We start from the raw sequence: 27,760 nt of genomic DNA on the forward strand, positions 1-27,760 counted from the left end.
CTGTTGGCCCGTAGGAGCCTTCCTCTCCGTGGCTGTCATGCTAACTATCACACTTGGGTCAAGTCCTGAAAGGCAGGGGTTGTGACACGGTCACTGCTGTGTTCCCTGCTCTAACACTGAGCCTAACCTATTATCGGCCAATGGTGATGGCTTGTTGTGAAATGCTTGCTGCTGTGTTCTACTGTTAATCAATCAGAGGGTCTGATGGTGCTGTGCCTCCTCAGGTGTGTTCGTTTAGCATCCTAAAAGTCTGTTTCTGTGGAAAATAAGGGGTGTTTAATTTTAATCTCAAGTCTATCTTTGAAGGAGTCTATAATTGAAGATGGCGCTGAAGGTCACGGTTTGCTTTTATTCCACTGTTCTCACCTGCAAAATATGCATCATGGCTTATTGGATGATGGTCCCTTCTTTGGCAGATTGCGGGCTTTCTGCAGGAAATAGACATGTCCAGATGTGTGAGAAATCCACGTATTCTTGACCATTTCTCCATTCTTAATCCTCCCCTATAAATCCTATGTCTTTACACTATAAGGGCTTTATATAAAAGGGGGCGTATTAATGTCATTTTTCTGATCAGGTCATTCCAGGTTTAAATTTTAAAATAAATTTCTAAAATGTTTTCAATAAAATCTAATTATTAGTTAATTCAGTACTTTGTAACATATTCCAGTGCACAGATAAAATTAATCCCTAATAAATTTTAAAATGCGTGGAAAGAAACTATTTAAATCTGAGTAATACAGGACTTCGTCCCAGTTGAGGTTTGGAGTTCCTACAATCCTAGGAGCTGGGTGCAGTTGTGTTGCAGAATTAAAATCTAATTATTTATTTAAAATGTGGGCTTTCTCTGTCTTTATTCTGGGGAGGAGGAATCCTCCTCATTATCTTCCTCTCTTCATCGTTGAACGAGCAGGGGGTCTTGCCTTGGGACTCAGAGCAGTGGAGAGGCTGCACTGCTGGACTGGTGACTGTATGGGGTAAGGAGCTCCCCAGTTGCTAAGGCCACTTCAGCATCCAAGCATAACCCTTGATTTATACCTGATTGAGGTAAATTGGCACCGGTGGTCAGGTTTAAATTTGAAACTGATTGGGAAGAGTTCAAAAGTAGTCCCTGATTTAACCAAGACGGTCCTATGGAGATATCTGTGATATAACCTTCTAAAGCTTTTGACACCAATGGTTTAGCAAGTTTCAGATCCTCCAGAGAACATTTGCCTGACTCCCGGCCAAAGGACATTCTCATCCACTTCAGTACTTCTATGTCATCACAAATCTCAAATGTGTTGTCAAAATTAAAAAGATATTCAAACGTCACTGGAGATGCTACAATCTATGACTGTTTTTCAGTGCTTGTACTGATGATTATAAATGGTGGCTGAACGGTGGAGTTCAGAGCTGGAGTGCCCTGATTCTGTTCATTTTGCCAATTTCTGTGTACCAGGTTTTTGAAAGCAATTTGCTGTAGAAGTTCTTGCAGCCGAGTCCCCTTCTGCCTTATCTGTTCTAACTACCTCTGCTTCTCTCTCGCCAGGTTTTGACATTCCTGAGCAGAGTTCGTAGCAAGCCAATCCAGTTGATTCCTTTTTTTCCTTTGAAGTTATGTTCATTGCCATTAGCACATTTAAAGCATCTTAAACTCTTCGCCTAATGTTATTCTCATCATAGGCTGAATCAACTGCCAATTAGTTATTGAATTGGTGAACTCTGATATGAGCTCATCAGCTGCCTCATTATATGATGTTGTACCTTTCCACTGAAGCTTCTCACACACTTTCATTGAAAAATGTCTCGTCTTTTCCATTTTTATCTCCTTTTTTGCTTCATTTACTTTCTGAAAAATCAGAGTCTATAAATTCTCTAGCCTGTTTTTTATCACTGGGAACCCAGCTAGTAGATTCTGCTATGTGTGTCTGAGGAACAATTGCTGGTGCAGGGGTATATGGACCCCCAAACAGAACACTTCCTGAACTGGTTAGTCCCTGTGGGGTGCTTACAATTATTTGGGGCCCAACAGTCACATTTATTGGTAAAATCTTTGTTGGTGAGTTGGTGCTGGAAATTGGAAATGCAACACATGAAATGTTACCTTTTGTTGGACTGAGATTCCGATCTATAAATCCTCCTAGTTCTGCATTTGAGGAAGTCAAACCAACAGTTTCAGAAGGTTGGAAAGTCCAAAGTCCACAGAACACAAATGGTGAGGGTTTTCTTTGGTGGTGGCTTTACGGCAGTGCAGGGATCTCACATGGCAGAAAATGACGAAGAAGAAAGAGCAGAAATCTAATTATTAGTTGACTTGGAGAAACAGCTACTTGAATCCCCTAAGTGGAGGAAGGAAAAATACCATAGCTAGAAAGAATAGCATCTAGAAACTAGGAAAATGCAATCCAGTGGATCCCTCTTACCAAGCAGATCGGTTGAGAGTATATCACAACTGATCTAGTATCACCACAGTGCAGAGAAATTCAGGGAGGATTATCACAGAGAATAATCAGTTCACTATTTTTGCAAACCTAAGCAATAGCTCTAACATGGTCCCGTGGGCGAGCCCTGCCCACTTCTAACTGTACCAACTGAGGAAAAGGTAGTAAAGAATGCGGGCTGGCTTTCTCAATCAGGGCAGGAGCATTTCTTTAGAGACATCTCAAGAAACAATTGACTTCACGAAGCACCATCTCTATGTCCCAGAAAGAGAGAAAGGAAAATAAAGCAAACTAAGAAAATTAAGTGTTTGACAGGCTAAGATGTGAGTATCTCCAAGAGGTCACTTTAACAGGAAAATGCCAAAGAAAATTCAAAAGTAATGCAGAAACACTTGTAGGAGCTGTGGTCCTCTTGTAGAAATGTTCATGTCTTAAAAATGCTGATGACAAGTCTCTTACAAGGGACAGAGGAACATTTTCTGCCCTGGGCTCTGAGAATTATGCAGCCAATATTTGAGTTTAGTATTTTCTTTTCCACTGGCCGGTATAGGAATTGAACCCCAGACCCTGGTGTTACCAGCACCATGCTTGAACCAACTAGTAGCCAGCCAGCCTTTGAGCTTAATATTTTCATGGATTGTATTAGTGGATAGGGAGGACACTCAGGCTTGATGTAGGGTGTGTCTTTTATTATAAGAGTAAAAATGATAATGACAAAAATAAACTAGCAGTCCTAAAGGCATAATTCACAACATGGAAAAATATAACTGGTGGGCTAATCTGATCATGTCTCATATATAATGGGGGAATATGGAATATTAAAACATATCTTACTTACTTCTTTTCTTTCCCTGTGGGAGTTTGTAGCAAAGGGTACCATGGATTCCTCTAAAATGACGGTAGGACCTGCACATCAGCGGTCAAATCCATTTCTCTGCTTTGCAAGCTAAAAATGGCCTGATTCATTTTGCAGCAGTGCAGGGACTTACAGTCCTGAGGAAGGGGGAGTAGTTTGTTTTCTGCAAAGTGTCAATGCAAAATCTCCATGGAGATGGTTCCAGAGACTGTGGGATGAATCCCATCCTCAGTCATCACAAAGCTCTGTTTGGGAAAGCTGGAGTCCACTGACCAGCATAATCATACTATCAACAGCAGTCCAATGTCAACACCATCCATCACTATCCTTATCGCTGCTGCAAACATTTATACGGGTTTTCAAAGAAGAGGAAAATTTTACTCTCTTATTTGAACCTCCAAACAACCCTAATGAAGAGATTTGCCTAAGGAATCAGAGCCAGTGACTGGCAGAGCTGGGTCTCAGAATGAAGCCTTCAGGCGGCAAAAACAGCTGGCTTGTGCCTGCGGGAGATCAGATTTTAGATGTTTGATGTTTAGATTTTAGATGTTGCATCTGCTATTTTTCTTGCTCCTGCTGCTTCTCCTGCTGTTGTTCCTTCCTCTGACTCCTTCTCTTTCCTTTCTCTTAGCTCTCTTTCTTTTATTCAGATATAATTGACATATTTAAAGTGCATATTTTGATAAATTTTCACAAGTGTACGCACTTGTCGAACTACCATCACGATCAAAATAATGAACATTTCCACACCCCCAAAAGTGTCCTTGTGCCCCTTTGTAGTCCCTTCCTCCCACACCTCCTGCCAGCACCTTCCCAGGTTCCCATGGTCTGCTTTCTGTTATTATTAGATTAGTGTTCATTTCCTCAAACTTTATATAAATTAAATCATATAGTATGTAACCTTTTTTTAAGTCTGGCTTCTTTCACTCAGCATAATTATTTTCAGATTTGTCCATGTTGTTGTGTGTATCAATAACTTCACAGTTCATTCCTCTTTATTATTCTCTTACTGAGTAGTTCACCATTGTATGGATATACCATAATTTGTTTATTCATTCACCTGTTGATGGACATTTGTGCTCTTTCCAGTTTGGGACTATTATAAGGGGACTTCAAAAAGTTTGTGGAAAAATGGAATTGAAAAATAAAAGTGAAAAATATAAACTTTATTTTTCAACAAGCTCCATCAAGTTCATGATACTTTTGTAAGTAATGATACTAGCCATTTAGTCCATCCCTAAAGACCTGAGGGTCCTGGGAATTTAACCATGTCAATGCAGTTTTTTTTACGTTATTAACTGAAGAAAAATAGGGGTCATTTAAAGACTTTTTAAGATTAGGAAACAAAAAGAAGTCAAACAGAGTCAAATCAGAACTGTAAGGTGGATGCCTAATGATTTCCCATTAAAAATCTTGCAAAATTACTCTTGTTTGATGAGAGGAATGAGCAGGAGCATTGTCGTGGAAAAGGACGCTCTGGTGAAGATTTCCAGATGATTTTCTGTGAAAGCTTTGGCTGAGTTTCTCCAAATACTCTCAAAAAAGCAGATGTTATCGTTCTTTGGCCCTCCAGGAAGTCCACAAGCAAAATGCCTTCAGCATCACAAAAAACTGTTGTCATGACCTTTGCTCTTGACTGGTCTGCTTTCATTTTGACTGGACTACCTCTTGGTAGCCATCGCCTTGATCATGCTTTGTCTTCTGGATTGTACAGATAAAGCCACGTTTCATCTCCTGTTACAATTCTTTGAAGAAATGCTGAAGGATCTTGATCCTACTTGCTTAAAGTTTCCATTGAAAGTTTTGCTCTTGTCTACAGCCTACCCGGGTACAATAGTTTTGGCACTCTGTGAGCAGAAAGTTTGCTCAACTGTAATTTTTTAGTCAGAATTGTGTAAGCTGGACCAACTGAGATGTCCATGGGGTTGGTTATTGTTTCTGCTGTCAATTGTTGGTCCTCTTCCATTAGGGCACAAACAAGATTTTTTCCTCACAAAGTGATATGGGTGGTCTGCCACTGTGGGCTTCATCTTCAACATTGTCTCATTTCTTCTTCATTTTTTTTTTTTTTTTTTGCTTGCTAATACAGGGATCAAACGCCAGACCTTGGTGTTATCAGCACCATGCTCTAAGTGAGCTAACCTGCCAGCTCTTCTTAAGATGAATTATCTATTTTTAAACTACTGATTTTTTGAGAGGTGGAGGGATTGTCTCCATAAACTTTTTGTAAAGCATCAGTGATTTCATCATTCTCCCAACCAAGCTTCATGATAAATTTGATATTTGTTATTGCTTCAATTTTATCAGAATTCATGAAGCTGTAATAGGGGCTCTTTTCAAACTGATGTCTTGTCCTTCTTAGTGCCTCAAACTAGATCCTGTTCAGATATAAGAAGTTAGTATGAGTTTACTTTGGTGCAAAAAATTTTTGAAATCCATGCATAATTTTTTCATAATCTGCATTTTCTGTGAACTTTTTGAAGACCCTTCATACATATAAAGCTATTATGAGCACTGAGTACAGGTCTTTGTATGGACATGTGCTTTCTTTTCTCTTGGGTAAATATCTAGGAATGGAATGGCAGGTATATGCTGAAATTTAAGAAACTGATAAACTTTTCCAGAGTGGTTGTACCATTTAAATTTCTGGCAGTGGTATAGGAGAGTTCCAGTTCCTCCACATCTTCACCAACCTTTGATGTCAGTAGTCTTGTTAATTTTAACCATTATAATAGGTGTGTATTTCATTATGGTTTTAATTTGCATTTCTCTAGTGACTAATGATGCTGACCCCTCTTTCTTTTGTTGATTACTTTCTTTTCTGTGTACATGCAAACTTACATTTTTTGTTTGTTTGTTTGTTTTTGTTTTTAAGATGACCGGTAAGGGGATCTCAACACTTGGCTTGGTGTTGTCAGCACCACGCTCGCCAGTGAGCTAACCAACCATCCCTATATGGGATCCAAACTGTGGCCTTGGTGTTATCAGCACTGCACTCTCCTGAGTGAGCCACAGGCCAGCACTGCAAACTTACATTTTAAAAAGTATATATGTTTGGATTTCATGTATGTGTACATTTTGTAGTCTTTTTCAAGTACACTTGAAGATCCTATTGCATGAAAAAGAGCAACACATTTTTCCTTTTCCTCACTTTTCCATCAGATGGTGGTACCATGAGGAATTTTTTTCTTTCTTAATTTTATTTTGTCGATACACAATGTGGTTGATTATTGTGGCCCTTTAGCAAAACCTCCCTCCCTCCTCCCTCTCCCCCCTCCCACCCAACAATATCCTTTCTGTTTGCTTGTTGTATCAACTTCAAGGAATTGTAGTTGTTATGTCTTCTTCTCCCACCCCCTGGTTTTTTGTGTGTGTGTGTGTGTGTGAATTTATTTATTTATTTTTAGCTCACACCAATAAGTGAAAACGTGGTATTTCTCTTTCTGTGCCTGACTTGTTCCACTTAATATAATTCTCTCAAGGTCCATCCATGTTGTTGCAAATGGCAGTATTTCATTCGTTTTTATAACTGAGTAGTATTCCATTGTGTAGATATACCACATTTTCCGTATCCACTCATCCAATGATGGACACTTGGGCTGGTTCCAACTCTTGGCTATTGTAAAGAGTGCTGCGATGGACATTGGGGAACAGGTATACCTTCGACTTGATGATTTCCATTCCTCTGGGTATATTCCCAGCACTGGGATAGCTGGGTCCTATGGTAGATCTATCTGCAATTGTTTGAAGAACCTCCATACCATTTTCCATAGAGGCTGCACCATTTTGCAGTCCCACCAACAATGTATGGGAGTTCCTTTTTCTCCGCAACCTTGCCAGCATTTATCATTCAGAGTCTTTTGGATTTTAGCCATTCTAACTGGGGTGAGATGGTATCTCAGTGTACTTTTGATTTGCATTTCCCGGATGCTGAGTGATGCTGAGCATTTTTTCATATGTCTGTTGGCCATTTGTATATCTTCCGTAGAGAAATGCCTACTTAGCTCTTTGGCCCATTTTTTAATTGGGTTCCTTGTTTTTTTCTGATAAAGTTGTTTGAGTTCCTTGTATATTCTGGATATTAATCCTTTGTAAGATGTATGTTTTGCAAATATTTTCTCCCACTCTGTTGGTTGTCTTTTAACTCTGTTAATTGTTTCTTTTGCTGTGCAGAAGTTCTTTAGTTTGATATAATCCCATTCGTTTATTTTTCCTTTGGTTGGCCATGCTTTTGGGGTCGTATTCATGAAGTCTGTGTCCAGTCCTATTTCCTGAAGTGTCTCTCCTACGTTTTCTTAAAGAAGTTTTATTGTTTCAGGGTGTATACTTAATTCTTTAATCCATTTTGAATTAACTTTAGTGTATGGTGAAAGGTATGGGTCTAGTTTCATTCTCCTGCATATTGATATTCAGTTCTCGCAGCACCATTTGCTAAAGAGGCAGTCTCTTCTCCAGTGTATAGGCTTGGTGACTTTGTCAAAGACCAGATGGCTGTAGGTGTGTGGGTTGATTTCTGGATTTTCTATTCTATTCCATTGATTAGTGTGTCTGTTTTGATGCCAGTACCATGCTGTTTTGTTTATTATAGCTTTGTAGTATAGTTTAAAGTCAGGTAGTGTTATGCTTCCAGCTTTATTTTTTTTGCTCAGCGTTGCTTTGGCTATGCACGGTCTTTTGTTATTCCCTATAAATGTCTGGATAGTTCTTTCCATTTCTGAGAAAAATATCATTGGAATTTGGATGGGGATTGCATTGAATTTGTATATCACTTTGGGTAGTATGGACATTTTCACTATGTTGATTCTTCCAATCCAAGAGCATGGGATATCTTTCCATCTTTTTGTATCCTCTCTAATTTCTCTCAGCAGTGGTTTGTAGTTCTCATTATAGAGATTTTTCACATCCTTGGTTAACTCAATTCCTAAGTATTTTATTTTTTTGGTGGCTATTGTAAATGGGCAGGCTTTCTTGATTTCTCATTCTGCATGTTCACTATCGGAGAAAGGAAATGCTACTGATTTTTGAGTGTTGATTTTGTATCCTGCTACTGTGCTGAAATCATTTATCACCTCCAAGAGTTTTTTTGTAGAGGCTTTAGGCTGTTCAATATATAGGATCATGTCATCTGCAAACAGGGACAGTTTGACTTCCTCTTTTCCAATCTGGATGCCCTTTATTTCCTTCTCTTCTCTGATTGCTCTGGCTAGTACTTCCAACACTATGTTGAATAGGAGTGGTGAGAGTGGGCATCCTTGTCTAGTTCCTGTTCTTAAAGGAAAAGCTTTCAGCTTTTCCCCATTCAGGATGATATTGGCAGTGGGTTTATCATATATGGCTTTGATTATGTTGAGATACTTTCCATCTATACCTAACTTATAGAGAGTCTTTGTCATGAATGAGTGTTGAATTTTATCAAATGCTTTTTCAGCATCTATAGAGATGATCATATGGTCCTTGTGTTTGATTTTATTAATATGGTGTATCACATTTATTGATTTGCGTATGTTGAACCAACCTTGTATGCCTGGGATGAATCCCACTTGATTGTGGTGAATAATTTTACATATGTGTTGCTGTATTCTGTTTGCTAGTATTTTAGTGAGGATTTTTGCATCTATATTCATCAAGGATATCGGCCTATAGTTTTCTTTTTTGGTTGTATCTTTACCTGGTTTTGGTATCAGGATGATGTTTGCTTCATAGAATGAGTTTGGGAGATTTGCGTCTGTTTCAATCTTTTGGAATAGTTTGTAAAGAATCGGTGTCAATTCCTCTTTGAATGTTTGGTCAAATTCTGCTGTGAATCCATCTGGTCCTGGGCTTTTCTTTGTTGGGAGCTTTCTGATAACAGCTTCAATCTCCTTTATTGTTATTGGTCTGTTCAGATTTTCTACGTCTTTATGGCTCAGTTTTGGAAGCTTGTGTGTGTCCAGAAATTTATCCATTTCCTCCAGATTTTCAAACTTGTTGGCATATAGTTGTTTATAGTAGTTTCGAATGATTTCTTGTATTTCAGATGAATCAGTTGTAATATCACCTTTTTCATTTCTAATTTTTGTTATTTGAATCTTCTCTCTGCTTTTTTTGGTTAGCCATGCTAATGGTTTGTCAATTTTATTTATCTTTTCAAAAACCCAACTTTTTGATTCATTGATCTTTTGTATTGTTTTTTGGGTTTCAATTTTATTAAGTTCTGCTCTGATCTTAATGATTTCTTTACATCTGCTAACCTTAGGTTTGGATTGTTCTTGTTTTTCTAGATCTTTAATGTGAAGTGTTAGGTTGTTTACTTGCCATCTTTCCATTCTTCTGAGGTGAGCATTTAATGCAATAAATTTCCCCCTTAATACTGCTTTTGCAGTATCCCACAGGTTTTGGTATGATGTATCATTACTTTATTTGTTTCAATAAATTTTTTGATTTCCTGCTTGATTTCTTCTTGGGCCCATATGTCATTAAGTAGAATGCTGTTTAATTTCCATGTGTTTCTATAGTTTCCAGAATTCCGTTTGTTATTGATTTCTAGTTTTAATCCATTATGGTCTGAGAAAATACATGGGATAATTCCAATTTTTTTGAATTTGTTGAGACTTGATTTGTGACCTAATATGTGATCTATCCTGGAGAATGATCCATGTGCTGATGAGAAGAATGAATATTCTGAAGTTGTTGGATGGAATGTTCTGTAGATATCTGCCAAGTCCAATTGGTCTAGAGTATTGTTTAGGTCTTGTGTTTTCCTGCTGATTCCTTGCCTAGATGATCTGTCCAATATTGACAGTGTGGTGTTCAGGTCCCCTGCTATTATGGTATTAGTGTCTTTTTCCTTCTTTAGGTCTAATAGAGTTTGTTTTATAAATCTGGCTGCTCCAACATTGGGTGCATACATATTTATGATTGTTATGTCTTCTTGATGGATCAGTCCTTTTATCATTAAGTAGTGTCCCTCATTGTCTCTTTTTATGGTTTTTAGTTTAAAGTCTATTTTGTCAGATATAAGAATAGCTACTTCAGCTCGTTTTTCTTTTCTGTTTGCATGGTAAATCTTTTTCCATCCTTTCACTCTTAGTCTATGTGAGTCTTTATGCGTGAGGTGGGTCTCTAGAAGGCAGCATAGAGTTGGGTCCTCCTTTTTAATCCAGTCACCCAGTCTGTGTCTTTTGATTGGGGAATTTAAGCCTTTTACATTAAGAGTTGTTATTGAAAAGTGTTGATTTATTCCTAGCATTTTATTGATTGTTGTTTGGTTGTCTTAGGTGTCTTTTGTTCCTTGCTTTCTGATTTACTGTTTGTTTTCTGTGTTTGTTGGTTCCTTAGGTTATAGATAGTGTTTTTGTTTGTTTGTTTTCTCTTCATGAATGCCATTTTTATTATACTAGTGGGTTTTGATTTTTCTTGGGTTTTTATGGCAGTGGTAGTTATTTTTCAGGAACCAAACCCAGTACTGCCTTGTGGATTTCTTGTAAGGGTGGTCGTGTGGTGATGAACTCCTGCATTTTTTGTTTGTCTGAGAAATATACTATTTGCCCTTCATTTTGGAAGGATAGTATTGCAGGGTAGAGTATTCTTGGCTGACAATCTCTATCTTTTTGTATTTTGAATATATCATTCCATTCCTTTCTGGCTTTTAGGGTTTGTGATGAAAAGTCTGATGTTAGCCTGATTGGGGCTCGCTTATAGGTGATTTGACGCTTCTCTCTTGCAGCTTTTAAGATTCTCTCTTTGTCTTTGAGTTTTGCCAATTTGACTATAACATGTCTTGTAGAAGACCTTTTTGGGTTGAATACGTTTGGCGATCGTTGAGCTTCCTGGATCAGAAGATCTGTGATTTTTCCTATACCTGTGAAGTTTTCTGCCACTATTGTGTTGACTATGTTTTCAATGCAATCTCCATTTTCCTCCCCTTCTGGAATACCCATGACTTGGATATTTGATCGCTTAAGGTTGTCTGATATCTCTCTCAGATTTTCTTCAATGTCGTTGATTCTTTTTTCTTTTTTTTTGTCTGCTTGTGTTATTTCAAACAGCCCATCTTCAAGTTCAGAGGTTCTCTCTTCAACTTCCACAAGCCTGCTGGTTAAACTCTCCATTGTGTTTTTTATTTTGCTGAATAACTTCTTCAGTTCAGCATGTTCTGCTACATTTTTTTACAGGACATTGATTTCCTTGTACATCTCCTCTTTCAGGTCCTGTATACTTTTCCTCATTTCATCATGATGTCTCGCTGAGTTTTCTTGTATCTCATTCAGTTTCCTTAGAATTATCACTCGAAATTCCTTGTCAGTCATTTCAAGGGCTTTTTGTTCTATAGGATCTTGAGCTTGAGATTTATTATCTTTTGGTGGTGTACTTTCTTGATTTTTTTTATTTCTGGTATCTTTTCTTTGATGTTTATTCATTGTGGCAGGGGGTTTCACAGTCCACAGGTTTGACACTGTTGACTGACTAAGATGTTGCTATGGTTGCCAATTTGGTATGGCTACCTCAATGACTAGTCAGTTGGCCACTAGTGCTTTGCGTGTGTTGTTGCGTCGGGTCTTGGGCCTCTCCTGGGAGCCACCTCTTTGGTCAGCTTGGACTCTGCCAGGCTGCTGGGTGATGGGGCAGTACCACAGGGTTTTGCTCCTGCTGCTGCTGCTTCCCCCACTGCTGCCACTGCCACTGCTCACGCCACTGCCACTGCCACTGGCTCAGCTGCCGCTGGCTCTGCTGCCGCTGGCTCTGCTGCCGCTGGCTCTGCTTCCACCGCTTCCCCCTCTCCCGCTGCTTGACCCGCTCCACCGCTGGTGCCGCTACCGCTGGTGCCGCTTCCCCTGCTGCTGCCGCCGGCGCCGCTGCCGCCGGCTCTGCTGCCGCTGGTTACTCCGCTGCTGCCACTGCCGCCGGCTCCACTGCCACCAGTTCCTCCGCTGCTGCGGCTGCCGCCAGCTCGGCTGCTGCCGGTTCCTCCGCTGCTGCCACTGCCGCTTCCACGGGTGGGCGCAGAGTTGCCGCGGTCACTGACTGCAAGCGGCGGTGGCTTCAACCTTTCTAGGGGCCTGCTCTGGGGTTGGGCTGGGCGAGTCACTACCTTTTCTTCTTTCCAAGTAGTCACTGTGATTTCTTCCAGTTCCTGGGGCCCCCGAGTCTTGAGTTTCCACCGCTGCCGCTGCCTTCAGACCGCCATCTTGCCACTCAGGCATCAAAGAGCAGGTTGCCTCCAGGAAAGTCCCAAAGATTCTGATTTAATTGATCTAAGATGGTACCTTTGTTCTCTTCTCTCAGCTGCTCCCCTGGAGATCATCAAACCCCCATCCAGCACTCCATTTCCAAAACTGTGAGTCCCAAATCAGATCCACCAAAGTTGAGCTTTTCTCCTCTTATCCAGGTCCAAAGTCCATGGCTGAGTGGACTCTGAGGGGGAGGCATGAGGAATATTTTATAGCAAATGAACACATATTAGCATTCCTAGGTTTCAGATGTTCAAAAGTTATTATGAATCAGACATCTGGCCTTTCAGCCAGACATCTGTTTCAGTATCCACAAATCTGAAAAGGGAATAATTTTTAATTCACTCTTTTGAACATTATTGAACCCCTATATGTGCAAGATGCTTTTGGGAGGCACTTGTGAGATGAAAGCCTAAATAATGCATGATAATGTCCTCTCTGAAAATATTATGGTGAAGATTTCTGTGTTGTTGTTGCTATTTTAAAACCTAAAAAGGAATGTTTGCCTGCTTTGCATTAAATTGGGCACATACTGAAGACATGTGTGGTGCTGTCCAGGTGCAGCTCTCAGAGCACTACTGGGGTGGGGTTGGGAGGGCTGGTGGCAAAGACAGAGGCATTTACTACATCAGCCTGCAGCCTGCTGAGGGAGCAGTGGCTAATTTGGGGTTGATGAGGTCTGCGTCCATGACTGTTCAGCCTGGGGCAGGTCCCCAATAGTCAGACTTAACATCAAACCCTGACAAGCACGGCAATAGCAGTACAGGCATGTGTGTGTGTGAGAGAGAGAGAAGCTGGACTGCTGAGCATCAGAGAAAAGATTCTCTGACCAATGTATGGAATAAAATAAATAACTAATCCCCATACAAAGCAGAATGAAGTAAGTCTTCCAGAGAAATGCTAGTCAAGTAACCAGTCAGCAAGCTGTTTCTTATTGATCTACAGTAAAATAAGGAGCTTGTGCCAGATTGTAAATCAGTGCCCTACCTCTTTGAGAAAATTGATATAAATTAAATAAATATCAGCTGACCCAAAGAGAGTGTTTAGTCGGCCGGTTGATTTACATTCTGGTTTAAGCTTCTCAGCTATCTCTTTGCGTAGTACTAGGGAACAGGTGGAAGAAATTCGTTGGCAGACTTCATTTTATGCGGCTCTGCAGCTTTCTGACGAGCACAGAAGGGAGAGTGATTCATTCTGAAAAGGATGTATTCACTTCCTGGCATTTATGACATTTATTATTTGGCCTGAGGGCAAGCCATTGTATTTCTGGAAGTTGCAAATATCAAGACACTTTTAAATTATACATTTATTTTAAAATTAAAATAAACTTACTAAAATTAACTGTGTACCACATGTTGTAAACAACAAAGAATTAATTCTTTGATAAATAAGTGTATATTAAACATAATAGAACTTTTACTTATCAGCCTTTGAGGGCTAAATGAAATTCTAGCCAGCATGATTTATATCAATAAGACATTTATATCAAGAAGACATTTTATCAGCATTATCATCGTGTTAATGTGTGCACTGTACTTACCAGGCACTGTAGTATCATCTGCATATTACACAACACAGGGGGACAATGTTTCCACAAACCTGGCAAGAGAGCTTTGGTAGGCAAAATGAGGCTCCCCCAAAGATGCTCACATCCTAATCTCTGGAACCTGTGAATATGTTACTTTACTTGGTATTTTGCAGATGTTATTAAGGTAAGAATCTGGAGATGTGGGATTACCAAGGATTATCTGGGAGGCCCAATATAATCACAAGAGTCCTTGTGAGAGGAAGCCGAGAGGGTCAGAGTAGGGGTGACAGCAGAAGCAGAGGTCGGAGTGACTCGCTTTGAAGATGGAGAAAGGGGTCAAGTTAAGGAACACAGGCGACCTCTAGAAGCTGAAAAGGGAAGGAGATGGATTCTCACCTGAAGCCTCCAGGAGGAAGGTGGCCCTGCAGACACGTTGATTTTAGGACTTGTGATCCCAGAGCTGTCATGTAATAAATCTGTGTTGTTTTAAACCACTGAGTTTGTGGAAATTTGTTACAGCATCAGTCAGAAACTAAAATAAGAGGACAGGGTAATAGCAGCGTTTAATAATTGCTCAGCTAGGCCCTCTTCTGCTTCCCACATATCAGCGCCTCTAGCTCACAACCACAACATGAGTGACTTCTGTTCTGAACTATATTTCACAGATGAGGAAACTGAGGCACAGGAGTTAAGGACAAAGGTCCTCAGCTTGTAAGGGCAGAGTCAGTATTTGAAGTGAGTGTCCTTGTTTTTAGAGTGTGTGCACTGAACCACCTCACTGTTGCTTCTGGATAAAGTGAAAGCCTTCAGGGATGGTCAGCAGGAGGGGGAGTTGCATGCCACATGTTACTCCTAAAGGAGACCTCCCGTGAAATTTTAGATAAGACATGGTAAAAATGACAGTAACTTTCTCTCAGTGTCTTTCTGCCAATGGAGTCAACTCACTCAAGTAATAGAGTGGCTGAGTATAAGAGAACAAGCATGTTGGGAATTGGTTACACAGAAAATGGGTTACAGGCTGTTATTGAAAAGGTGCCTACAATTTAATGTGCAACAAGAGATCCTCTAGGTGTGAGAATTAGCTTTTAACTATCCTTTAAAATTTTATTTCAAAGCTTTTTTAGTGAGTAATGTTCACCTTTTACTGTTAGAAAAAATACTCAGGGGCTGACCCCGTGGCTCACTCGGGAGAGTGCAGTGCTGGGAGCGCAGCAGTGCTCCCGCTGCGGGTTCAGATCCTATATAGGGATGGCTGGTTCGCTCACTGGCTGAGCGTGGTCACAAAAAAGGACAAAAAAAAAAGAAAAGAAAAAATACTCAGACTTGCCACTTCGACTATTAATCACCATTTTAATATCAAAACACATACACACAATGGTTTAATAGGTTAGAAGATAAAGTTGAAGGGGTTTCCTAGAAAGTGGAACAAAATACAAAAATGGATAAGACAAAAATGGGCAGAATGGATAAGAAAATTAGAGTATCAAGCCAGAAGGTCCAACATGCAATAATATGAATTCCAAAAATAGACAAGAAAATGAAAGGAAGTATTAAGAAATAATACAAGAAAATTTCACAATTTTGAAGCTCAGGTATCTAAATTAAGAGAGCCTATTGAGAGGTAAACACATTGAATGATAAAACAGCCCACCAAAGCACCTCATCATGAAATTTTAGCACTAGGATTGGAGAGAATATTCTGAAAGAGAATAGAGAGAGTGAAAGTCAAAAGTCACACACAAAGGACTACTTCAGACTACAATAATAACTCTGGGTAGCAGGGAGAGAAAGGCAGAAGCATCTTCAAGATTCAGAGGAATATTCAAAAAGCGGAAACAACTCAAGTGTTCATTAACTTATTCATGGATAAATAAATGGTGCAGACATATAAGAAAGTATTATTTGGCAATGAAAAGAAATGAAGTACTGACACCTGCTACAACATGAATGAACCTTGAAAACATGATGTTAAGGAGCCAATCACAAAAGACCACGTGTTGTAGGATTCCATTTATATGTAATATCCAGAATAGGCAAATCCATAGAAAGAAAAAATAGATTAGTGATTGCCAGAGGGGATTAATGATTAGTGGGGGTTGGAGGTAATAAGGAGTGACGGCTAATGGAAATGAAGTTTCTTTCTGGGGTGATGAAAATGTTCTCAACTGGATTCTAGGGTCTAGTCACTGTTCCAAAATATTACTTCTATTCATTTGACCATTATAACTTTGTTGTTTTGGGTGCTAACATCTCATCTCCAAGAGTCATCAGATTAAATGGAAACGTCTCTTGGCGTGGGTATACTTTATTACTAACACATCAGTTATCAGGTAATACCTTACTGGGATTAGCCAGCTGGTAGTATGTGAGAGCTCCCCAGCCAAGTCTGCCAGTCAGGGATGCTTGTACCTCCTCACTTGTCTTTCAAAGGCCAATGACAGGAGGTAGAAACCAGTCTTTTCAGGGGGCCGAGGAGTGAGGGAGGATTGGAAAACACACACCTCTCCCCGCAGGGGAGGTAACAGAGAAGATGAACTCCCATGTTGTGCCTGCAAACATTAATGTGCATTCATAAAAAGCTGGGCTTTCACAAAGCTCCAGGCCCTCCATCTGTCATCGGCCGGGCCAGGGACAGGGGTCCCACCCGAGCCATCCCTCTTCCTCATGACGCTTCACCAGTCGGGCCTCTGAAAACCATAAATAAAGACCACTGCGAATGGCTTCTCTGTCTGACCCTTTAACCTGAAATAAAAATAAAGATTGGAGAATGTGAGCCTGACTCAAGGCTCCTTCATGGGCTTCTCCTTCCCTTACCTGTTGACAGGTGCCTGCCAGACCTCACAGTTACCTTTCATTTAGCTGTAATGGCATCTCCACACTTAGCAGAGGTCTGCCCTGTAATCCTCTCTGAAGCTTAAGTCAACTTATATGGTAACCTGAGAGCCGTTTCCTGCTTGCAGATGATGTCACTGTCTGTTAACACGTACTGGAATGACCACTAAATTCACGCTTAGGGCGACAGAGCAGTAGATCACTCTCAAAACCAGAGCTGGGTTAGAACAAATGTCATACAAATTTTCTTAACAAAAAGGGAGGTTTATTCCTATATGCCTTTTTGTAAATCCTTAAAATATTTCAATTCAGAACCAAAAGTGGATTTTCTGAATCAAAAATCTGCACCTGAGAAGTCTAAGTGTATTTATGGAGATAAGGGTAGCAGGTTTGAAATTGGGGCAGAAAATCATGGACATAATCATCCAAATCTCCAATCAAATTTTATAATTTTTTTTTTTTCAAAAGATGACTGGTAAGGCGATCTCAACCCTTGGCTTGGTGTTGTCAGCACCACGCTCAGCCAGTGAGCTAAATGGCCATTCCTATATAGGATCCGAACCCACGGCCTTGGTGTCATCAGCACCGCACTCTCCCGAGTGAGCCACGGGCGGCCCTCCAATCAAATTTTAAATCATGTATTTTTCTCAGTTCATTGTCTTCTCCCCTGAAATGTATTTGTATTAATAAAAGTTACCCCCAGCAATTTGTTTGTTTCAGCACCGTTCTGGGTAAAAATAATTCTAAGTGTCTTTGTTCCTAATTCATTTGGGGTTCTGGAATGAATAGTGTAATAATTTCTGCATGTTAAATAGTATCTCCTAAACACAGCAAAATTATAATTGACTATACTGATTATGCCATGGACAAGGTGTGTGTGGGTGCATGCATGTGTGTGTGTGTGTACATTTTGCTTTGTTTTAAAGTGGGCCAGGGGCCAAGCCCGTGGCGCACTCGGGAGAGTGTGGCGCTGGGAGCGCTGAGGCCGTGGGTTCAGATCCTAAATGGGGTACAGCCGGTGTGTGGACAACACCGTGCCAAGGGTTGCGATCCCCTTACTGGTCCTAAATAAATAAATAAATAAATGTGGGAAAGTGATTAAAACAATCTTTGGCTTTAAATTTTCTGAATACCTAATTCCAAAATATCATTGTTCTCTTTCCCTACTGTAGTAGTTTCCTATTGCTGCTGTAATAAATTACCACACACTTAGTGGCTTAAAGAACACAAACTTATTCTCTTACAGTGCTGCAGGCCGAAAGTCTGAAATCAAGGTGTCGGTAGGACTGCATTCCTTTGGGAGGTTTCAGGGGGAGAATCAATTTCCTTGCCTTTTCTAGCTTCTAGAAACGACTCGGATTCCCAGGTTTGTGTTTCCTTCCTCCACCTTCAACCTCTGCTCAGTCCTCACAGCTTTTCTGACTCTGACCCTCATGCCCCTCTCTTATAATGACCCTTGTGATTACATCGCACCCACTCAGATAATCCAGGATAATCTCCCATCGCAAGATCCTTAACGTTATCCCATCTGCAAAATCCCCTTTACCATATGAGGTAACATATTCACAGCTTCTGGGATTCGGACGAAGGCATCTCTGGGGGCTGTGATCAGCCCACCACGCCTACTGCCACAAGTATTTAAAAACCCATGAACTGGAAGCGGGGCCTCTCTAAGCAAGAGCTGAGGTGCAGAGGAAAAAGTCTTTATACACCTGGAACATTCTCCTTGTAGCTTTTTCCAGGAATGAGCTTTTCTGCCTGACCCTGGGCCCAAAGCCTTCTCCCCAGTGGGTCATCCTTGTTGATCCTGGTCTTAGAAAATGCAGGAGCTGTCCTGCAACCTTGCTGTAGAGTGACCAAAAGGGCACCGGACTCCGAGTGACTTTACGCAAGACTAGTTAACCTCTCTGAAGTGCAGTTTCTGCCTGTGTAAAGGGGGATACACACTCTGCACTGCCTTGAGAGGTGAATCAGATTGGTGCTAAGAGTGCTTTATAAACTGTAAAGGACTGTGAAAATGTATATTCCAGTAGACTCATTTTAGGATATAAATTATGCAACCAAGAGATGGTTAGAGGTCGGAGTGACTTAAGACACCATCACTGGTTTTTTTTGTTTGTTTGTTTTTGGTGGCTGACTGGTAAGGAGGTCCGAATCCTTGACCTTGGTGTTATAACACTGTGCTCTGACCAACTAAGCCTAAGACCAGTCCAAGACCCCATCATTCCAAACCCTCCTGTCAGATGTGGCGTCTGAGGCTAATCTGGTTTCACAGGTCACGCAGCTCGTCCCTGGCTGGGCAGTGCCTGGAACCCAGATATTCCAGTTTCTGGTTCTGTGTTCTTCCATTGCATCTTGACATAATGATAACATAGAGGGCTCAAGACACAGAGGTCCGTACGCTGGGCTTCTCTCCCAAGGTCTGCCCTCAGTCCTCTGCCACCATTGTCACCAACCAGACCATCCCTTCCTCAGTACTGTTCTATGGGTCATTAAGGTCGATGTGTGGCAGCCCCGCAGTTTATGATCTCAAGTCTGTGCCCCTCTCTTCCCTGCTTCACACAACCAGGTGTTAGTCTAAATAGTCTCTTACCTAATTTCCACTTGGACTAGTTTAAACTTTTCCCGATTTCTTGTTTTCACTTTTCTTTAACTGCCTCCTACTTGTCTCCGCCTTCAAACCCAGCCAATGCCACTCCATTTATCACCTACAGGATAATCAGATCCTAATGAACTTTGCATTTACTCAGCTCTGGTATTTACATGTCATACTTTTTAAAAATTTAAATAAATTGTATTAAGTTACATACATTTAATTAACCATTTTAGTGTCCATTTTTGTGAGTTTTAACAAAGACATCTAGATGTGTAATCACTGTCACAGTCAAGATATAAAACAATTCCTTCAAGGACTGTGCTTTTGGTGTCATATCTAAGAAATATTTGCTATCCCAAAGTCACAAAGATTTTTGCCTGTATTTTTTTCTGGCAATTTTATACTGTTAGATTTTCTTATCCATTCTGAATTAATTTTTTCATGGTGTGCAAGGTATAGATTGAGATTCTTTTTTTTCTTTTTGCACTAGGGTATCCAATTGTTCCTGCAGCATTTGTTGAAAAGCTTTTTTTTTATCCATTAATTGTCTTTCACTTTTGCCAAAAATCAATGAACTGTATATATGTGCATCTACTTTTTTTTTTTTTTGTCCTTTTTCGTGACCGGTAAGGGGATCGCAGCCCTTGGGGTGGTGTCGCCCGCACCGCGCTCAGCCAGTGAGCACACCAGCCATCCCTATATAGGATCCAAACCGGCGGCGGGAGTGCCACTGCACTCCCAGCGCCGCGCTCTCCCGAGTGAGCCACGGGGTTGGCCCTATGTGCATCTACTTCTGTATTTGCTATTTCATTCCATTGATCTGCCTTGAATACTGCAGCTTTATAGACTTGAAATCAAGTAGTGTGAGTCCTTCAACTTTGTTATTTTAAAAAGTTGTTTTAGTTATTTTAGTTCCTTTGCCTTCTCATATAGATTTTTGAATCAGCTTACTGAGTTTTATAAAAACTCTTGCTGGAATTTTGAAATTGCTATGGATTAGTATAGAGAGAATTGGCATCTTAACAATACTGAGTCTTCTAATTCATGTACACAGTGTTTATCTCTATTTATTTAGGTCATCTTTGATTCATTTCACTAGCACTTTGTGGTTTTCAGCATACAGACATTACACACATTGTTAAATCTTTACCTAAGTATTTGGTTTTTAGGATGCTATTGTAAATGGTGCTTTTTTTGCAGCTGGCCCAGGCAAAGAGTAAGTAGTACTTTAAAAAATTTTAATTTTGAATTGTTTATTGCTAATACATAAAAATATGATTGACTTTGATAGGTTAACCTTATGTCCTGTAACCTTGCCAAACTTACTAGTTTTAGGAGTTCTTTGGGATTTTCTACATAGTCAGTCATGTTGTCTGCAAAGAGCAACAGTCTTATTTCTTCTTTTCCAATATGTATGCGTTGTATTTCTTTTTTTTTTTTTTTGCCTTATTACACGAGATAAGACCTCTAGTATGATATTGAATAGAAGAGGTAAGAGAGAACATCCTTGTCTTGTTTCTGGTCTCAGGAAGGCATACAGTCTTGCACCATTGAGGAGGGTATTAGCTATAGGTTTTCTGTAAATTCCTTTTATTGGTTGAAGAAGTTCCCTCATATTTTTAGTTTGTTGGGAGTTTTTTTTTTTTTTTTTTTATCATGAATGCATGTTTAATTTTGTCAAATGCTTTTTCTGCATCTATTGAAACGATCATATGGTTTTTCTTCTTTAGTCTATTGATATGGTGAGTTACAGTAACTGATTTTCAAATGTTATTCTTTGCACTCCCAGGATAAAATTCATCTAGTCCTGAAGAATCTGTTACATATTTTTAGATTTGATTTTCTAAAATTTTGGTAAGAATTTTAGTGTCTATGTGACTAAGGAAATAAGTTTTCTCTTTCGTTAATCCAGTTTTGCTGTAAGAGTAATGTTACCTCACAGAATAAGTTGGGATGTATTCCCTTCTCTTCAATTTTCTGGAAGATTTTGTATAGAGTTAGTATTACTTCTTCCTTGAATACTTGATAGAATTCACCAGTGAAGCCATCTGGACCTGGATTTTTTTGTGTGTGTGGAAAATAATTACAAGTTTAATTTATTTAATAAATGTAAAGATATTCAGATTATTTCTTCCTGAGTGGATTTTAGTAGTTTGTACCTTTTGAGGAATTTGTTTATTTTATTTTATTTTTATTTTTATTTTGAATTTATTTTTTACTAGCACATTCATTGTTACAAATCATACTTATTCTTTATGCCCCTTATCCAATCCCCCCCCCAATAACCATAGATTTGTTCTCTCGATCTGATATATTAACTGTCCCTCTGTTGGTTTGCTGTCTAAATGATCTGTCCAGTACTGAGAGAGGTGTGATCCAGTCCTCTGCTATTATTGTAAGCCAGGTGCTTCTTCTATTACTTTGGAGTGTGCTTTGTGGAGAGAGAGGACCTCTTCTCTCTCTCTCTCTCTTTTTTTTTTTTTGTCTCCACTGGTGCCTTTTCTTGTGTCAATGAAGTTGAGAGTCTGACATGCCATCTGCACAGTGGCTGTGACTGCTGCTATAGAAACTAGCTTTCTTTGCAGCAGCCGTGACAATAGCGGTGGCTATGGTGAGCTGCCCATGTGGAAATGGTGTTTTTGGTGTGCTCTGTACCTGGCTGCAGCTGAGTTCAGCTTCCCCGGGCTCCATGCCTTGGGACCTTGGCAGGGTCCCGGGGTGGCGGCGGCAGCTTACCTAGTTGTGGCTGGGTTTGGCTTCCCAGAATTTGTCTATTTTAAATTGTCAAATTTACTGGCTTAAAGTTGTTCATAATGTTCTCCTATGATCCTTGTAATATTTCTAGGATCTGTAGTGATGTTCTCTTTCTAATTCCTGATATTTGTAATTGTTATCTTTTCTATATTTTTCCTTATCAATTTGGCTAGAGATTTCTCAATTTTACCAATCTTCTCCAAGAACCAGTTTTTGGTTTCAGTGATTTGTCTCTCTTGTTTTTCTGTTTTATATTTCATTGACTTTTACCTTTATCTTTATTTTTTTCCTTTCTTGTAGTTACTTTCAAATTGATCTTCAGGTAGAAGCTGAGATTATTGATTTAGATAAGTTGCTCAACAGAATACAGGATGCTCAGTTAAATTTCAATTTCAGATAACAAATAATTTTTAGTATAAGTATGTCCCAAATATTGCATGGGACATATTTATACTAAAATATTTACTGTTTATCTGAAATTCAAATTCAGCTGGCTATCCTGTATTTTATTTGCTAAATCTGGCAACCCTAACTTGAGACCTTTTTTCTTTTCTACTTTTTTTTTTTTGGCTGACCTGTTCAGGGATCTGAACCCTTGCCCTTGGTGTTATAACACTGTGCTCTAACCAAATGAATTAACTGGCCAGGCTTCTTTTCTAATATATTTAATGTTACAAATTTCTTTCTAAGCTTTATCTGCATCACACAAATTTTGATGCTCCATTTTAACTTTCAATTTAAAATACTTTCCAACATTCCTTTGATTATCCCTTGAGTTATTTAAAAGTATGTTATTTAGTTTTCAAATATTTAAGGATTTTCCACAGACGTTTGATTTGATTTCTAATTTAATTCCATTGTGATCAGAGAAGATTCTTTGTATAATTTGAGTTTTTAAAAATAACAAGGTTTATCTTGGTAAATGTTCTATGTGAATTTGAAAAGAATGTGTATTCTACTGCTGTTAGATGGAGTGTTTTAGAAATGCCAATTTGGGTAAGTTGGTCAATTGCATAGATCAAGTCTTCTATGTCCTTAGTGACTTTACTTGCTCTATTGAATATTGAGAGAGAAGTGTTGGAATCTCCAATTTTATCTGTTGGTTTGTCTATTCTTTTTTTTTTTTTTTTTGGTGGCTGGCCAGTATGGGAATCTGAAACCATGACCTTGCACTATAAGGTTGCACTCTAAGTAACTGAGCTAACCAGCCAGTCCTTATTTCTTCTTATAGTTCTCTCAGCTTTTGCTTTATGTGTTTTGAAGGTCTGATGCTAGGTGCATAAACATTTAGTGTTGTTAAGTCTTCTTGATGAATTGACCCTTTCATTGTTATGAAGTGACTCTCTTTATCCCTGTGACAGTCTTTGCTCTGAATTCTAATTTAATATTAATGTACTCAATCCAGCTTTTTTTCTTTTGGTGTTAGTATGGTATATATTTTTCCATACTGTACTTTTACTTTGAATTTATTGTGTCTTTATATTTAGAGCAGGTTTCTTATAGACAACACATAGTTGCATTTTACTGAATCTGACAATCTCTGACTATTAACTGTGTTGTTTAGATATTTATCCAGTATTTACATGTCAGACATTTAAAGTAGCTCTTCTGCCTGGAAAGAAGGAATACCAAGATAGATATACTGAGTAGAAGACTGGTCTTGAGCACTATAAAAATAAAATGTTTCCAAAGGCTGCATTTCATTTTTGGTGTTCTTTTCTATTTGCATTTATTCTTAAACTTGACTGAATATAAAAATCACCAGGTTTTAAAATTTAGTTGCCTGGGCCTTACCTCCAAAAAGTTTGATATGGTAGGCCTAGGTCTGGTCCTGGAATCTGTAGTTTATGACATACACTGCCCCTTCACCCTCACCATGGTCATACCACCAATGCAGGAGGTTCTCAGGTCATCGCTGGAGGAATACTGAGTGTTTTCCAATGGGTGGAAAACAGCAGGATGTATTGCCATCTTTTTATTTTTTTTAGAAATATTGAGCAAATATAATGGGGTTTGCCTTCCCACTTTCAGCCATATGACAGCATGAGCCAATTATCATCAAACTCAAGTTGATTTCCATTGCCATAAGTTGGGCCCTTAGGGAGGTAAATTTATTCTTCAGGGCTAGATCTCCATCCTTCAGCAGAACCTAAGCCATTACAAGAAATGGGAGAAAAGGCAGCTATTCACACGAAGTCTGAATCAAATGAAGACAAAAGGTTTTGAAGATTTATGCAATTGCAACAATATGAGCATATGTAACTAAGGAAAAGTATCCTGTATTTGCCAGTCCTCTATTTTGAAACTAGTTATCCTTTTTTTTTTTTTTTCTGGCAGGTGGGGGTGGGGAAAGGTTGTAAATTCAAGCAAAAATAATTCCCCCTTTTTTGACTCATACTGTTTCTCTCTCTTGGAATGTCCCTTCCTGTCTCTCCCATGTAATGGCTCAAAATCCTGCCCTTGCTGTGAGACCCAGCCTAAATATTCCCTTTTCACAAGTCTATCTCTCCAGAGTTACTATAGCACTAGAGTTGATTCAGCAAATTGGTCATTTGGTGAATCTATTTTCTGCCAGATGTCCAGTGAGGAGGAGAAACTACATCCTGAGCTCATAAAGGTAAAAACAATTTTCAAGTATTGGTTCCCTGGCTGCTGAGATGGGGGATATCCCACCTACCAAAGCAGGCACTGAGAAGGAGCCACAAATGTGAGGAAAGAGTATTGCTGAATGCAAAAGCACTACAGATTAAAAAAAAAAAAAAAAAAAAAAGGACCCCCCCCCCTTGTGCTATTAAATATATATGTGAATAATTTCAATGAAGTTTTATTCAACGTTTAGCAGCAAGGACTCACTTAGCATCCCCCATATCAGGAGGTTTCTAATGTAGGCTCAGCCTATTTGGGGCATGGGTTAGGCACATGGACAGACAATGCAGTGAAAATCTGGGGCAATTAGAGAAGGCTTCTGTGGGAGGTGGCATTTAAGCCGGGTGGCCTCTAAAGAAGGAAGTGTGGACATTTGTGGGGATGGATGGAAGTGGCAGATGAGGCTGGAAAGGTGGGAGGTTGGAAAGGTTTAAAAGTCATAGGAAGTCAGGTCTTTCTGGTCAGCAATGGGACCCTGTCAACTTATCCAAGGCCTACAGGAGCCATGCAGAGATATAGAGACAATATCTGGCATTGTACAGCAATTAAAGCATTTTATCTATTTTTTAAAAGCCTGTTGAGGCTTCTAGGCCATTTCACCAAGGGTGGGCAGTGATCCGTGTACAAATCAAGCAGTGTGAAGAGATAAATCACCAAGAGAAGGGGCTCTGTTTAACCACAAACAAATTGACAACTTGCAGTGATGGAAGAGGAGACACAGGTAAAATGTCAGGTGCAATAAGCAACAGTCACATTGGCAATGCTTTTCTTAACTCCCTCAACCTTATTCGTTCCTTTCCCTGTCATGTTTCTGCAGCTCTGTGACTGCTCAGTTTTCTGTGTAAATGACACTAATGCAGAGATTGTTTCAAGGTATCACTTTGGGCAGATGTTCACATGCTACCAAATATCATCCAGGCAGTTTCAAATCCAGGAACAAAGACAGGAAGAGAAATAGGGATATCAGAGTTTCTGGTATGTACCTCTGATGTAGCATCTCCCTGGCTGTCATTCAAAACTCTGTCCAAGTCATTCTTTTGTCCTCCTGTAACTCATAATCATTTGTCATCTCACAAATAGTATAGACACTCAATATTCAATAAAAATGGGTTTATTTTTACTTGTGGTTAGTTGAATCTACAGCTGATATTAAGATACTACTTACAGAAATATAAAATGAGAAAGACTATGAAAGAAAGTACTAGACAGAATAGAGGCTTGAATATTTTATGTACTTAACATTGATTTAGATCATCAGTGAATTGTTTCTTTCAACATAAAGTTTATAAAATAGAGTATTATAAACTAATATGTGTATATTATAGAACTAACGCACATAGTTCCACCAATCTAATACGATTGTTGGTAACATTTTAGTAATTTCTTTTCAGCTTTTTTTTCACTGCACATAGTTTTGAAATCTTTCTTAAATAAGAAGAAAATAAGCTTCTGTCAAAAGTGTCAAGGAGCAGTTGGAATCTCTGAGAATTAACTCTTACAATGAGAGAAATCTATTTTGACCCTATGTCATCCAACGTCTGGATAAACCCATAGAAACACTTTGATATCTGGAGGCCTTAAAATGAAAATGGATTTCAGCTTTTATTTCCTTGGCGAGCATTTATTGGGCTCCTCCTCATCTCCTCTGGGGTCTGCACGGCACTGAGCACAAGGTAACTTAAAAATCACCACACGCTCCAGGTCACTGCTTGTGAAAAGGAGATGTGCTGAGTCGGGCTTGTGAGCACTAGAATTCAGGGTGTTCATTAGTCAGAGCTACCAGTTGACAGAGAATTTTAGTGAGGACAGGGATAGTGACTGAGTCTGGAGGACAAGAGAAAAAAAATATTTTTCTCAATTTCCACAAAAACAATGTGTGGTCAATGCTCAAAGACAGGACAGGATTACACATTGTAAGTGTCCTTGGCATGACCAAACTGACCCTTTAGGTCAACTTCCTCCAGCTTCTGGCTAAAGTGAGTGGCAGAGGGAGGCCTTAAGAAGAGCAAATTTCCTTCAGAGGAACCTGCTGCTTTTCCTGAATACAGAACAGTGTGGAGACCACGTAGCCAGATCCATTGTCCGCTTTTTTACCTCTTGCCATAGCCACCCTGGACGTGGATAATATCACTGCATTTATTGATGACAGCTGAAGTCCAGAGACGTGGAGGAGCCCCTGCAAGCCCACATAACTCAGTAAGTTGTTGCAGCCAGGATTCCAGCATGTCCTCTCTGCCTTTGAAAAAGGAAATGCCTCAACTCTGAGTAAAAGCATGGTCCTATTGGCAGGGCATTAGAAAATACCAATCACACTATCAGGCACTCCCAAAAACATATCTACAAATTAAAAAGCAGTATCTCCATATTTTGGTTATCTAGATCTACAATGAGTAGCTAATTGCTTTAGTCAATGTCACCTTCAAATCGTAATGGCAAATATTTTATTTATTTTGCAGTTGTACAAAGTGAGAAATAGTAAGGCTTGAGTTTTAGAGCACTGACGCTTTTGTCTACAGGCTGCTGCATCCTAGGAGGATACTAGTGACATCTCTGCTCATTTCTGATTTAGGATAAAGTTAGAATAAGAGTACTTTTGACTTAACCAAATCAACAAGGGTGGAGTACAGATTCTTGGATAGTGCTCCTGTTCCCTAGTGGCTTATCTCCACTCTGCTTGGAAACTAATGGCGCCTCAGGGCCTTGCAGTGGCACAAAGATGCATAAAGAGAGAATTTCAAATTTTACTGCATTGCCAATGGTATGAAGTCCTGGGAGGGAAACAAAAGATAAGAAGGAAGCTTTAAGCCTAGAAAAAGTAGTAGAAATCATCTCCCTCAGCCTTTCCCCTCAGCCTCTCACGTCAGATAACAGGCCTTTTTGCATACGTAGATCTGCAGAATCTTCAATTTGTGGTGA

General features: G+C 39.5%; 1 pseudogene; it reads right to left on the reverse strand.

Annotated features, from left to right (window-relative positions):
* Positions 1–853: 853 nt before the first annotated feature.
* LOC134362583 (transcription factor Dp-2-like) lies at positions 854–20,812 on the reverse strand (annotated as a pseudogene).
* Positions 20,813–27,760: the final 6,948 nt, after the last annotated feature.

This window comes from Cynocephalus volans, chromosome 14 (assembly GCF_027409185.1).
Source record: "Cynocephalus volans isolate mCynVol1 chromosome 14, mCynVol1.pri, whole genome shotgun sequence".
Classification (NCBI taxonomy): Eukaryota; Metazoa; Chordata; class Mammalia; order Dermoptera; family Cynocephalidae; genus Cynocephalus; species Cynocephalus volans.